A 12,400-nucleotide genomic window follows, 5' to 3' on the forward strand; every position below is an offset into this window, starting at 1 on the left:
AAAATTCAGATGCTTGGCAACTGATTCATATTTATGACAGTTGCAATGTCCCAGTAATGTAATCACCTTTTGTAATCTTCTGACAAGCAAAGTCAATGGGGAAGCCAGATTCACTTAAAAAACGTGTTACTAACTTAATACACTTCAATGGTTCATTTAACATCTGTGGCAAGAAAGGTCATAAAATGGGGCAAAATTCACTTAACAACTGCCTCGCTTAGCAACAGTAATTTTAAGGTCAATTGTGGTTATAAATCAAGGACTACCTGTATTTAATTACTTATATCTTCATGGCATTAGAGTAGTTTATTTTTGAGTTCTCAGCCTAATTCCAAATGAGTAATTTATACCAGAAGTTGCAAACATTAAACATTTTCAATTTTGACAATGTTAAAAAAGTTTTAGTAATTGCAGCTGGAATAATCATCCCAGGCTCATTCATTTAAAGGGAATTGAAATTCATTACAGGATATGGCTGACATGCCTCAAGGGCTTGATATTTGTCATTATGATGTGTTTTTTTTTCTTTTTCTTTTCTTTTGGCATGGTATGGTCATGAACTCTCATAAGATTGTTTAAAATGTTTGCAATGGCACTGCAAGTCAAGAAACCAAGAAACTGCTGGGAGCAGAAAATGTTGTGGGAATTGGTAAAGAACTGCTAATTAACATAAGACTTTGGGTGTTCTTTTCCTACCCACTTGTAGTCAAATGAAAAGCAAAGGAATGAATTCATTGGCAAACCTAGGATGACCACGAAGCCTTTTAAAAAATACTGTTAAAAGGCTTTTTTTTCTAACTTGGATACCTGGATTGCCAATATATGAAATATTTGGCTAAGTCTCTACGTGTACAAAAGTTGAACTTTTCACCAGCAACTTTGAACTCTGTATTTTTGGTATAATATTTTGTGAATAGAGGGAAGTTACTGGGGCTGGGCAATTGTCAGCATCTATCTAGGCTTGTCCAAGCTTGAAAGATGAACGGGATGGGACACGCTTGATCTTTGAATAGGAGATCAAGAAGACATCCCTTTTTTATGCTTTTTACATGAGGAAATGAATACATACAAGCATATGTATGTTAAAATGTCTATATTTTAATTTATTTTTATTTAGTTTAACTTAAATTTACAACTGGTCTAATTTTTGTTCTGGTTGGGCTCATTTCTCTGGTCTGGTCATGGCTGCTATTCAGTTCAGTTGCTGCAATTCAAAAAGTGTGTGTTTACTAGCCTGAAAATCTGTATACCTCTTGTATAAAGCATATGGCTTACAATGGTGCATTTAATGCCAACACCTTGACTTACAATGGTGCATTTAATGATTGCTCAAAGTTTCAACAAGACTGAAAAAATGAGCAGTCCATTGCAGCATCCAAATAGTCATGTGCTCAACATGTGGCTGTTTGGCAACTAGCATGTATTTATGAGATTTGCAATGTCCATACAAACCCCATTTGCGACCTTCCCAGCTGACTTCCGACGAGCAAAGGCAATAGGGGAAGCTGGATCCGCATGATTAACATCCGCATGATTCACTGAACAGCTGCTGTGATTTGCTTAACAAAAAGGCAAAAATAAAATCAAATGTGATTCATTTAACAACCTCCTTACTTAGCAACAGAAATTCTGGTCCCAGTTGTGGTCATAAGTTGAGGACTATCCGTAATATAAATCTGCAACTGCAAAAATCACATTTTTCTTTCTTTCTTAACTTTGCTTCCTCCTAGGAAATGATTAAATAAACGTAATGTAGAAGAAGGAAGAGACTTGACATTTATGGAATGCTTCTAAGGGTTCAAAATCCTTTATATATTTATTTTTTGTTAGATTTACATCCTGCTTTTCCTTCAGGAATTCAAGTTGACTTAAATGGCTTTCCCTCCTCCAGCTTTTCTCTGCAAGAAAGAGGATAGATGGAGAGAGAATACTGGCCAGTATTATCCCCAAAAAGCCCCTAACTAAGAAGGAACTAGAGGCTAAATCTACGAATGGTTGTAAGTCGAGGACTACCTGAATTACTAGGAACTTGTCATAAATGTTGATTTATGCTATATTTGTCCTTGTATTTGTGTGTCAGGGTATAAATAGACATAGAAGGCTATTGTATATCCTTAACCAAAGATTGTTGCACTCCTTTTATCTGGCATGGTCGTCCTCTTCCACTGATCGCGCAACTTCGGGAGGGGAACACCCGCCTAGCCAGCCAAATCAGCCGAATCAACCCTGGCGATCAGTGGGGTAACAGATGTCGCAGCCAGATGGCCCTCACATCCTAGACATAGATGAAAAATGAAATATGCAAGAAAGTAGACCATATAGAGGTAGGAGGTTTTTTTTTAATAAGAAACATTGGATTCAAATAAAAATAATAAGATTTCTATAAAGACACAAGAAGAGTTGGTTCTTACAACGAAAATGGTTCTTACATCAAAAATGTTTCCTGGGTAAAGTGGATAAGGCAATGGTGCCTGGTGGTAAAATACCAAAGGAATCAGAAGAATTCCAAGAGGGAATTGGTCAAGCTTTGCTGGAAGTTATGGGTACTGTAGTACTTTAGAGCCATCACATGGAATAAGGTATCCTACATGGTAACTTGCTTTGGTTCTTATGGAACCAATGGTCTAAGTCCATGATGGCGAACCTATGGTACACGGGCCAAAGGTGGCACATGGAGCCATTTCTTAGAGCACGCAAGGCATTGCCCTGTCAGCTCCAGCGTGCATGCACGATTGGCCAGCTGATTTCAGCCTTCATTTTTGGCCATTTTTCACCCTCTGGGGGCTTCCCTGAAGCCTCCAGAGGGTGAAAAACCACCCAACACGCAAACCAAAGTTTGGGAACGGACTTCCGCGTTGCCCGTTGGGCTGTTTTTCGCCCTCCGGAGTCTTCAGGAGGCTTCCCTGAAGCCGCCTTAGGGTGAAAAACAGCCCAACACGCAAACCAGAAGTCCATTCCCGAAGCTCTGGTTTGTATATTGGGTGGCCAACAATGAAGGCTGAAATCAGTTGGCCAGCTGCACATGCGCACTGGAGCTGATAGGGCAATGCCTCGCGTGCTCTAAGAAATGGCTTTGCATGCCACATGTAGCACGTGTGCCATAGGTTCGCCATCACGGACTTAGACCATTTATTTAAGGTCTATTACAGCAGATATAGCATTCTAAGATCAAGTGACTTCATTTGTAACCTTCCCAGGGACTTCTGATAAGTGTAGCCTATGGGGGTCTGATTGGGGGAACCCAATCATGTGATTCACTTAACGATTGCATCAAAAGAGGTTGTAAATTAGATACAACTCATTTGATGACTGCATTTTTTTGTGTCAGACGTTCTGGTCCCAATTGTCATAAGTCAAGAACTACTCATATTTGGATTTTTGTTTTTAATTAAAATCCGCAAAGCAACACATTTGTGGATACAGAACTGAATTTTGGGAAGATATCTGAAAAGTAATAGAGATCACATCATGTAATTGAGAAACCTCCAAATAAATTTATGCAGTGTTAGTGTATATCTCTTTAAGCAATGGAATTCAAAACTAAGACAAGATTTGTCATATACAGTTTGTTGCATCTGTCTGTAGAGCCATGGTGAACCACAGTTGTGTACTGTCAATTATTTTGCATCCTTGTACTTGTCTCAGATCTGTTGAGTATTGCATTTTATTGAATATTCCACTGATGCAGAAATGTTATATGTCATTTCCCCACATCTTAAACTAAAGTTACTTTACCATCTCCATCCTTAAGATGGCAGTGTAAGTAAGCAAAAAAAAAATGGCTTTAAATACCTACATAACTGTACTTCATTCATATTATTAAGTGGGAAGATATCACATTTGAAATCTGAACCGGTGTTAACTAACTAGGAAAAAGAACTTGGTGTACAACTTAAATTGTTGTTCTTTAACTGCTTATCAGCTGTGGTTTTCGGGGTGGGGGGGATGGGGAATCACAGCTTCAGGAAATACAAAGCTCGTTATACATTTGTTAGATGAATATACCCTTAATCAGATACTCTTATTTAATAATTCATACCAGTTTTATTGGTAACAAAATTGCAAGAGAATGAAAGAGAAGTATGAACATTCTTGTATTGAAATAAATTTCTAATACATAGAGGTCGCTTCATTTGATCTAATTCTCGGAGACAGAAGCACACAAAGAGAACAATCCATATTGGGTGCAAATCTTCCCAACTTAGCAGCAGATCTTGAAAATGGATGAGTCAACCCCCAGTTCTCAGGTAACATTATTACCACAATTCAGAATTCCCCAAGAAGATACTTAAATTGCAACTCTTTCTCCTTCTGTTAACATGACCGTGCTGTGGCAAAATGCTTGATGAGGTCAGAAAAATAATGAATAGAATTAACCTGGTACAAAACACAGGAAATTATTCCTTCTTTTTAGATGAATAAAACACATTGACCGAAGGAAAGTTTCTGCTCCCAGATGGGAGCAGGAATGGATTTCTAGAGGAGGGGGGAATTGCAAGTTAAAGGACCAGGAGCACTACTCAGGTGACCCTGAGGACACAGATAAACCTCCAAGTGCTTCAACGACCCTGTAAAAGGTTGCAAATGACCAGCTGTCTGCAAGGAATATAAATCCTTCCATTCCCCACTATCTTGTGAAGAGCTGAAGAAGCTTCTTGAATGAGAAATGAAATGTCTTCCAAAGAAAAAACCAAGGAGACCTTTGTCTCCTGAAAAAGCACCTTTGGGATTCCTTACTTAAGCAAAGAAATAGAATGAGCATAGGGGAGAAAAACAGCAATGGAAGTAGGAGTGGCTTTCTACTTCTCCGCTGCCTTTCCTTCTGAGAACCTGATCAGGAGCATTTAAAATGATGATCACCTGACCATGTCTCACTGTAGCATTGGGATGGCATAGCCAGCCTTATTGATGCTAACTTTGCCAAATTTATGTCCCACAGGGGTAAGGGCTATCACATCAGATTTTGGATGCATTCTGTACATTAAACTATTTGAAGTACCACCTTGAAAAAATTTTTATCTTATAATGCACTGTTTTACCCAGTTGAAGGCTACAAATGGCAAACAGGAGAGTTTTAGATGTGATAATCCTCTTTCTTCCTGACTCTGGCTAGTTGTTGCTGATTCACTTTTCAACTTCGGTTAAATAGTCATCAGACAGAATAGTTAGGTTTCTCCCCCGCCCCTAACTATAAAAGGACAATAATGCCTATCTTTCTTCAAAAATACTTTGCTTACTTGCACAATTAAAGGCAACACTCCAGTCTCAAAAGACAATAATTGTCAAATATTACGTTAAACCTAAAGGTTTTGCAGCATATTTGCAACTCCCAACATGCCATTTGGCGAATGGTAAAGGTCACCACTGTCACAGCATCTTTCAGGGAAATGGAAGATTCTGTTCCCCATCGATTTTTTCAGTTTACGTTGTTTCATGCCTTTTATATACACAGGCCAGTTGTGTTTTCACCTATAAAACTCTTTGTTGCAAATATTTATAATATACAGATGTATGCAAGATAAATAGCCTTCTGAAGCACTTGAAATGTATGCTTTGGCTGGGATGCTAATCCTTTGCAGGAAGTATTAACAAAGTGAGATGTAAGTAAGTCAATTATTGGGATTGAGTCTGGATTCCTCCCTTTTTATGAGAAATATATTATCAGTCTTTACTCCAAAAGATAGGACTTTGCAAACTTGATGTGACTTTGGCCAACAATTTTGTTAAATTATTTATATATTTATTTGATGTATTAAATCTACTTTTCAGCCTGGGAGGTTCCCATGGTAACCTAGATAATAACCAAAAAACAAAGTTCGCAAGCTAAAACGACGCACAATACTAAAGCAAAGAGGAATGAAGAGAAAGGGGAAAGGGAGAGAGGGAAAACATCTGTCATTAATGTTATGTTACTTTTATAATGGTCAACAATGATAAAAGTAGCTTGCCTGAGAAGGGAATCATTGCCTGCTGAACCCATTGTCTTGTTCCTCTCACAAGGCACTTCATTTCAATGGTCTCACCAAGTGAGGAGAGTATCAGATGGATGCAGCAAATATGAGTGAAATGACAGCCATCACTTTGATTTCTCAGAACAATTGGTCCTGGTGACCTCTCTTAAAAAAACAACAGAAGAGAGTGACAGCTAGTCAAGATGGCAGCTCATGATACTGGGACCATTGCTTCTTCTGTACGGTGGGTTCCATTAATGAAAGACTTCCATGAAACTCTAGAAAAATCATCAGACATGGCTACAGAAATGTGATTGTAGGGGGACGACGATAACTGTACAACCTAGAAAATCCTAATCAAAACATGGGAGATGGAAAGAAAGGTCCTCACATAATTCATTATTTATTTTCCAAGATTAAAATAATAGCACACATTCTGATTTAGACAGAAGCAACCATCAGAGGAAAATGGAATTGCGGCATCTTAGATTTACATTAAAATGTCACCCATTTTTTTGTTTGGGGAGGAGGAAATGTTTTGCTTATATACAGAGATAGATAGATGGATGTTCTCCACATGTTGTTGCATGGGGTTCAAACCCTTTACCAGGGATTGAATTTGTGGACTCTTCCATGTCAGATTGTGTGTATAGATGACTTCGTACAATGCATTAGCTGTAGGAGCTAACCAAATCCTGACATTCTGACATATTAAGTAGTCAGATTACAGGGGGAAAAATAAATTGGCCATAAGACAAAGAAAGCTAATTTTCAAGTTGTATATATTTATTTTTGCACTTGAGAATATGCCTTTAGTAATTATTCCTTCCTAATGTCCCATCACTTTCTTCATATCACTTTGAAAATTAAATTCCAAAATACCTAGGATTGTGTTCTTGTGTAATTAATTTGCATATATTATGTGCAGGCATACAAACAATTCAGTTTTATTGTTTTGGCACAGCATTAGTGAGATATAAGAATAAGGGTTTATTTCTAAATGTTCACCCTTTGCAATAGAGTTTTGGAAGCTTGATTCCCCCCATTTATTCCCCTTTGGAAAATCAGTGAATAATATTTCTGATTATTGTAAATGTGATAACATTCTTAATTTATGTTGTGTTACAGTAAGTGGTAAAAAGACACAATTCTTTTGAATTTTAAACTAACTCATAATCTCCGGAATTTTTTAAAAATAAGATTTATATAAATAAATCTCTTAGCACTGAAGTGAGGTGAGAGTGAATTGTGGATTATGAGTTGAATGTGAATCCCAAGTCATTCAAAGATACTTGAAGTAAATTTTCTGCAGATACAGATGTCAGAAATCTAATAGAAAATATGAAGTAGAAGGTCTGAAAAGATTTTCCTTACATATTTCCTATGTTACCTAACATAAATTTAGCATACTAGATTCTTACATGTAGCATAATCCAATTTTTTGCAACCAGAGCCACCAAGATCTGCCACAGAAAAGACATGGACTATCTTAAGAATGAAATGTACAGTCCAGATTACCTTAACGTCACAAAACAGAGATATTTCGGAGTAGGTTGGGAATTCATTTTAGAGGCTGTTGATACCATTCTGACACTTTTTATTTATCACTTACTGAATAATTGGATCTGCATAGCTCTTAAGACTGTGATGGTGAATCTGTAGCACACGTGCCAGAAGTGGCACACAGAGCCATCTTTCCAGGCACTTGTGCCGCCGCCCATTGCTCTTCAGGGTTCTGATACGCCAGCCAACTGGTCTTCACGCATGTGGGAGTGCTGGAAACCAGAAGAGCAGCCACCTGGTGCACAAGTGTGTGTCAGGAAAATGCTCTTTTGGTTTCTGGTAAGCATGCATGCACAACAACCAGCTGGCCAGTTCGCACACACACACTGGAAACTGGAAGATTATCTTCCTGGTGTGTGCATGCACACTGGGCAGCTGTTTCTGGCACGAGTGTGTGCGTTCCATTTTGGCACTTGGTGCCGAAAAGGTTCGCCAACACTGTCCTAAGACATTGTATATATTAATACAATGCTTTAGGAGGGCAAATAGTTGTGAGTTCAATTCCTGATTAATATCTAACTACTCAATTCCAATAAAAATGAGAGTGCTAATTTCCTGATAGATAATGTAACTGGAATAGGTTACGATAGTTACAGGCTATGGTCTGAATACATATAGTTGGAGGTTGCAATAATTCTAACAATTCCATTTAACATCTTCCAGGGAACTTGGAATCCATGCCCCAAATATATTATATCCTCATGAGAAATACTATTGTAAATACTTCCTTTACATTATTTAAAACAAGCCCCTAATGATACCTCATAATTAAGACTGCAAGGTATGAAAGTAACAGTTCACAGAAACATAGGGTTGGATGTCTTCTACTCCAGCCTCCTGCAAATCTAAGTGTAAGTTCTACTGGATTGAATATTCATTTATTTAGTTTTCATGTACCATAAGATATAGTTTGTGAACAAAATATATTAAATTAATTACAGTGCTAAAGTACAATATGGTTTGAGTTTGATTCAATGTGTTGCATGAACTAGTTCATTATGGTTTTGATACCACTATTTACAGTCTTAGTGTAAAGTTTATCATTGAAATTAATCTTTGATTGCAAAAGTTCTACTTGTAAATTACAAGTAATGTTGAAAACATTATTTCAGTTCTCAGTTTCATCTTATTCAATGGTCAAAGTGAAATCTACTTGGAAATTCTGAAAAATTCTGATATTATTCCTGATGTGGCCTCTTGGTGCCCCCCTCTTAAGCATATTTTTCTCAGACCTCTTAGCACCACCAAATTATCAGTCTTTAGATTGTTTGGCTGAACTCTTTGTATCTACCTTCCCATAATGATGATCCAGGTCATGTGATATAGACAATCTGCAGGAGGCAGATAATGCATAATTTATGGGGTCTAAAGGAAGATGTAGTAGAAGACAAATAAACTAACTTTGGAGAAGGGGGGAGCAGTAACATTTCTTAAATGAAATTATGACATTATTAAGCTATTTGTATCAACACCCATCTACCCAACCAAAAACTGTTAGAAGAGAAACTATTCTATTCTCTCTAAACAGTAATGTCAATTCCTGTTGGAAAAATGGAATCTTCATCAAAGAAAGGTTAGGGATATGAAACATTTATTAAAATTTACAGAAAAATAGAGATACATAAATATGATTATATGACAGCTGCAGTGATTTGCTTAACACCCATAGGAAAAGTCAGGTACCATTCATTTAACAACTGCCTTGCTCAACAACAAAAAATCTGGTTCCAGTTGCATTTTTCTTATTCTTCTTCAAAGTCTAGATTAAACTTTAAACTGCAGAACGAAGCAGTAATAGTAGCCAACATAGCAGCAGATGGGATGGGCTCTGTATTTCTCCATATTCACATAGCATGTTTTTCTCAGTAAGAGCCTCCACTGGAGCATATTGGTTTTACATTTAGACACTCCAACTCTCAAACTACTCAGGGTCTTCCAAGTAGTATGGTTAGAGAGGTTAGATCTTCCAGCCATATCTTCCTTTAATATTATTTCCCTTTCTTCTTCTTCCATCTTTTAACTTAGTTTTGTTCTTGTGTGCCCTCAGGTTGAAAATTGAGGACTACCTATAATTCTACGAGCAGCAGGTGCCTAAGTCATAAAGTTTCAAAGACATAATCTGCACTGATCCTCCAGCCCAGAGTAAGTCTAAGAATGCAGTGGATGGATATAAAGTGATAGAAGCTGTATGTAATGACCTCATAACAGTTATGAGGTTTTGTACAGGGTTGGGTTGCTTCTGGTTTTACTATTGGTTTGCAACCTGTGTGCAACGCTTGTGTGTGTATGCTGTTCAATGTAAATTGTTCTGTGTGCATGTGCAGAACAATTTACAGTGAACTGCTCTTGCGCAGTCACTAAACTCCAACATGGTGGTGACATCAGCAGCGGTAAGGGAACCAGTTCAGGGGGTGTCAGGCCTGGGTTGCTGCCGGTTCTGCAACCCGGACTTGAATTCCACTACCAGTTTGGCTGAACCGGTCCGAACCGGCAGCAACCCACCTCTTGTTTTTTACCTCAAAACTGAATACAAAGTATTACAGTTTTTCACTAATGACATGTAAGGCCAAGTGTATCTATTTTATATTTTAAGTGTATCTATTTTATATTACGTTTTAATGTGGTGTCTGTACACCGCCCCGAGTCCCTTCGGGGAGAGGGGGCGGTCTATAAATTTAATAAAATAATAAATAAATAAGTAAGCACACCCAGAAAGGTTATACATGTGGTCACATACCATCAGCCATCATCTCTTCTCCTATGCAGGTTGTTTGTAGAGTATGCTGCATATTTCTGGTCTTCAATTCATTTCTTTGACTGCTTCTTGTAGAATAGTGGAAACGTGTATATGAAGAGGGTCATAATAGGTACACATTTGGCACCTCCAAATGTCCTCAGAATCAAACAAGAAAGGCACTTAAAGATAAGTACTTACTGAGGATTAAGTAAAATAATTACATGATTCATCAGGTCTTACGTTGGATTTCATTTTGCCAGCAGAAAAAGAACAATTAAAGTTGAGGACATAATGTAATAAATGTCACTGCAAAGGGACATGGTTAGTCTATGAGTCTGCTAAAGTTTAAAAGCAGAATTTAGAGAAGGATTTTTTTTTCTCCCAGACTTCTCAGTATATATAAATCAACCTTGTGCTGTGAATTACTAATAGGGCACTAATTGTTCCACACACTTGTTTTGGCATTGCTAATATTTATAATCTATGTATAATTTCACACAAGTTATGAAGTTTGTCGTGGATTCCCGTATCAAGAAAAATAAATGAGAACAAACATTGTGAGTTTTTAAATATGGACATTTGACAGATTCAGTGATGTCATGACTAGGCTAAGCCAGCTCAAGTTTTGGTAAGAAAGTGTATAAATGCAGTGTTATCAGCAGCACAGATGATGTGACATACCAAACTACATACATTCATTCCTTAGAAATATATTGTATGTACCTCTAATCAACTCATTCTATGCCTCAAGCAGCTGTTCTGTGTTATCATTTTTATTAAACATTTTTTTAAAAGAAGGTAAAGAGTAATATAAAGTAAGAAAAGAAATAAAAGAGAAAACAAAAAGTGCAAGGAAGAGAGGAAAATAAAAGAAAAATGGAAAAGAAAGAAAAAGATACAAAGATGTAACTTCCAATCTTGTTTACAGCAGTGATAATTGCAATTATAAATTCACCTCTTATTCTGTGGTTACAACTTAACTTTCTTATTTCTATAATCTACCCTCATTAAAATGATACGTTCATTTTTCTGTTTTATACAAAAAATCTATAAGGCATTTCCAGTCAGCAATAAATGTAAACATTGGCTTTGTCCCAAACAGCTGTTCTAGGGGACAGTTTATTATTTTTTTTGAATTTTTTTTATTGGTTTTACAAAATTTTAAGGAAAGGGGTATTGGATATGTGTACAAATTTTGACAGCTACATCATGCAGGAAATGGTATTCCCCCCAAGTCTCATAACTTTTACAAAATGATAAACAAAATGTTATTGCTTAACTAGATCTTGACAGCTTATTTTCACATTATATCTTTCAATAATTTCAATCATTTACTTTGTATCTAACAAAATGATTCATTGTATCAGCAATTGCAATGTTTTTTCTAACTTACTTTTGTGATCTGAGTTTTCTCATTGTTGCCTCCTCCACCCCGCCTGCCAGCAAAGCCTCGGCCCCTCCCTCCTTCATCTCTTGTGTACTGTCCACTTTGTCTAGGAGAGCTTTGTTTTTTTCCATGAAGGCCTCCACCTCCATAATTGTATTAATTCTAACTCTGGTGCCCTCCCAGAAAATCAACATACCTTCTGGCAAAAGCCACCGGAACCAAAATCCCTTATCAAATAATTTTTTTGCTAGTAGTGAATTTTTTCCCCTCTTATCTCTTACTTTCTTCGGGATTTGTTTCAGGATGGCTATCTCTTTGTCCTTATATTTTAATGTTTGCCCCCTTTGTGCCCCCAGAATCTCATCTCTTGTAGCCTTTCTAAGAAATTTAGTATGAACCTCTCTTGGAACATTGTGTGTTCTAGCATAAGCTGAGTTAACTCTATAAACCAAGTCAATATCCCATCCTAATTGCTGTTTGTCTTTTAAAATATATTCAGCTAACATTGTTGTCATGATCTCCTTCAAGTCTTCATTGTCAGTCTCAATTACGTTTTGAAATCTAAGGAAAAAAGACATCCTTTCAAATTCCATTTTTATCATGTGGTTCTCAAGTTCTAAATTTCCTCTCTGGACCACACTCACCTCCCCCCCTCATCTCAGTTGTCCCCTCCTCCAGAACGTCTAATCTTTGTTTGTTTTGTGCAGTTTGGTTTTGATTTTTTATGAGTTGTTCATTCATTTCTCTCAATTGATTTTTCAG

At 37.1% G+C, this 12,400-nt stretch overlaps 1 long non-coding RNA gene across 1 annotated transcript; it reads left to right on the top strand.

Moving 5' to 3' along the window:
- The first annotated feature begins 2,206 nt into the window (after positions 1 to 2,206).
- LOC309382054 lies at positions 2,207 to 9,658 on the top strand. The gene is made up of 3 exons (XR_014173623.1): positions 2,207 to 2,324; positions 4,122 to 4,247; positions 9,562 to 9,658. It is a non-coding gene; the product is annotated as an uncharacterized lncRNA (long non-coding RNA).
- The last annotated feature ends 2,742 nt before the right edge of the window (positions 9,659 to 12,400 follow it).

The sequence above is a fragment of the Natrix helvetica genome, assembly GCF_964273705.1.
Source record: "Natrix helvetica genome assembly, chromosome: Z".
Lineage (NCBI taxonomy): Eukaryota > Metazoa > Chordata > Lepidosauria > Squamata > Natricidae > Natrix > Natrix helvetica.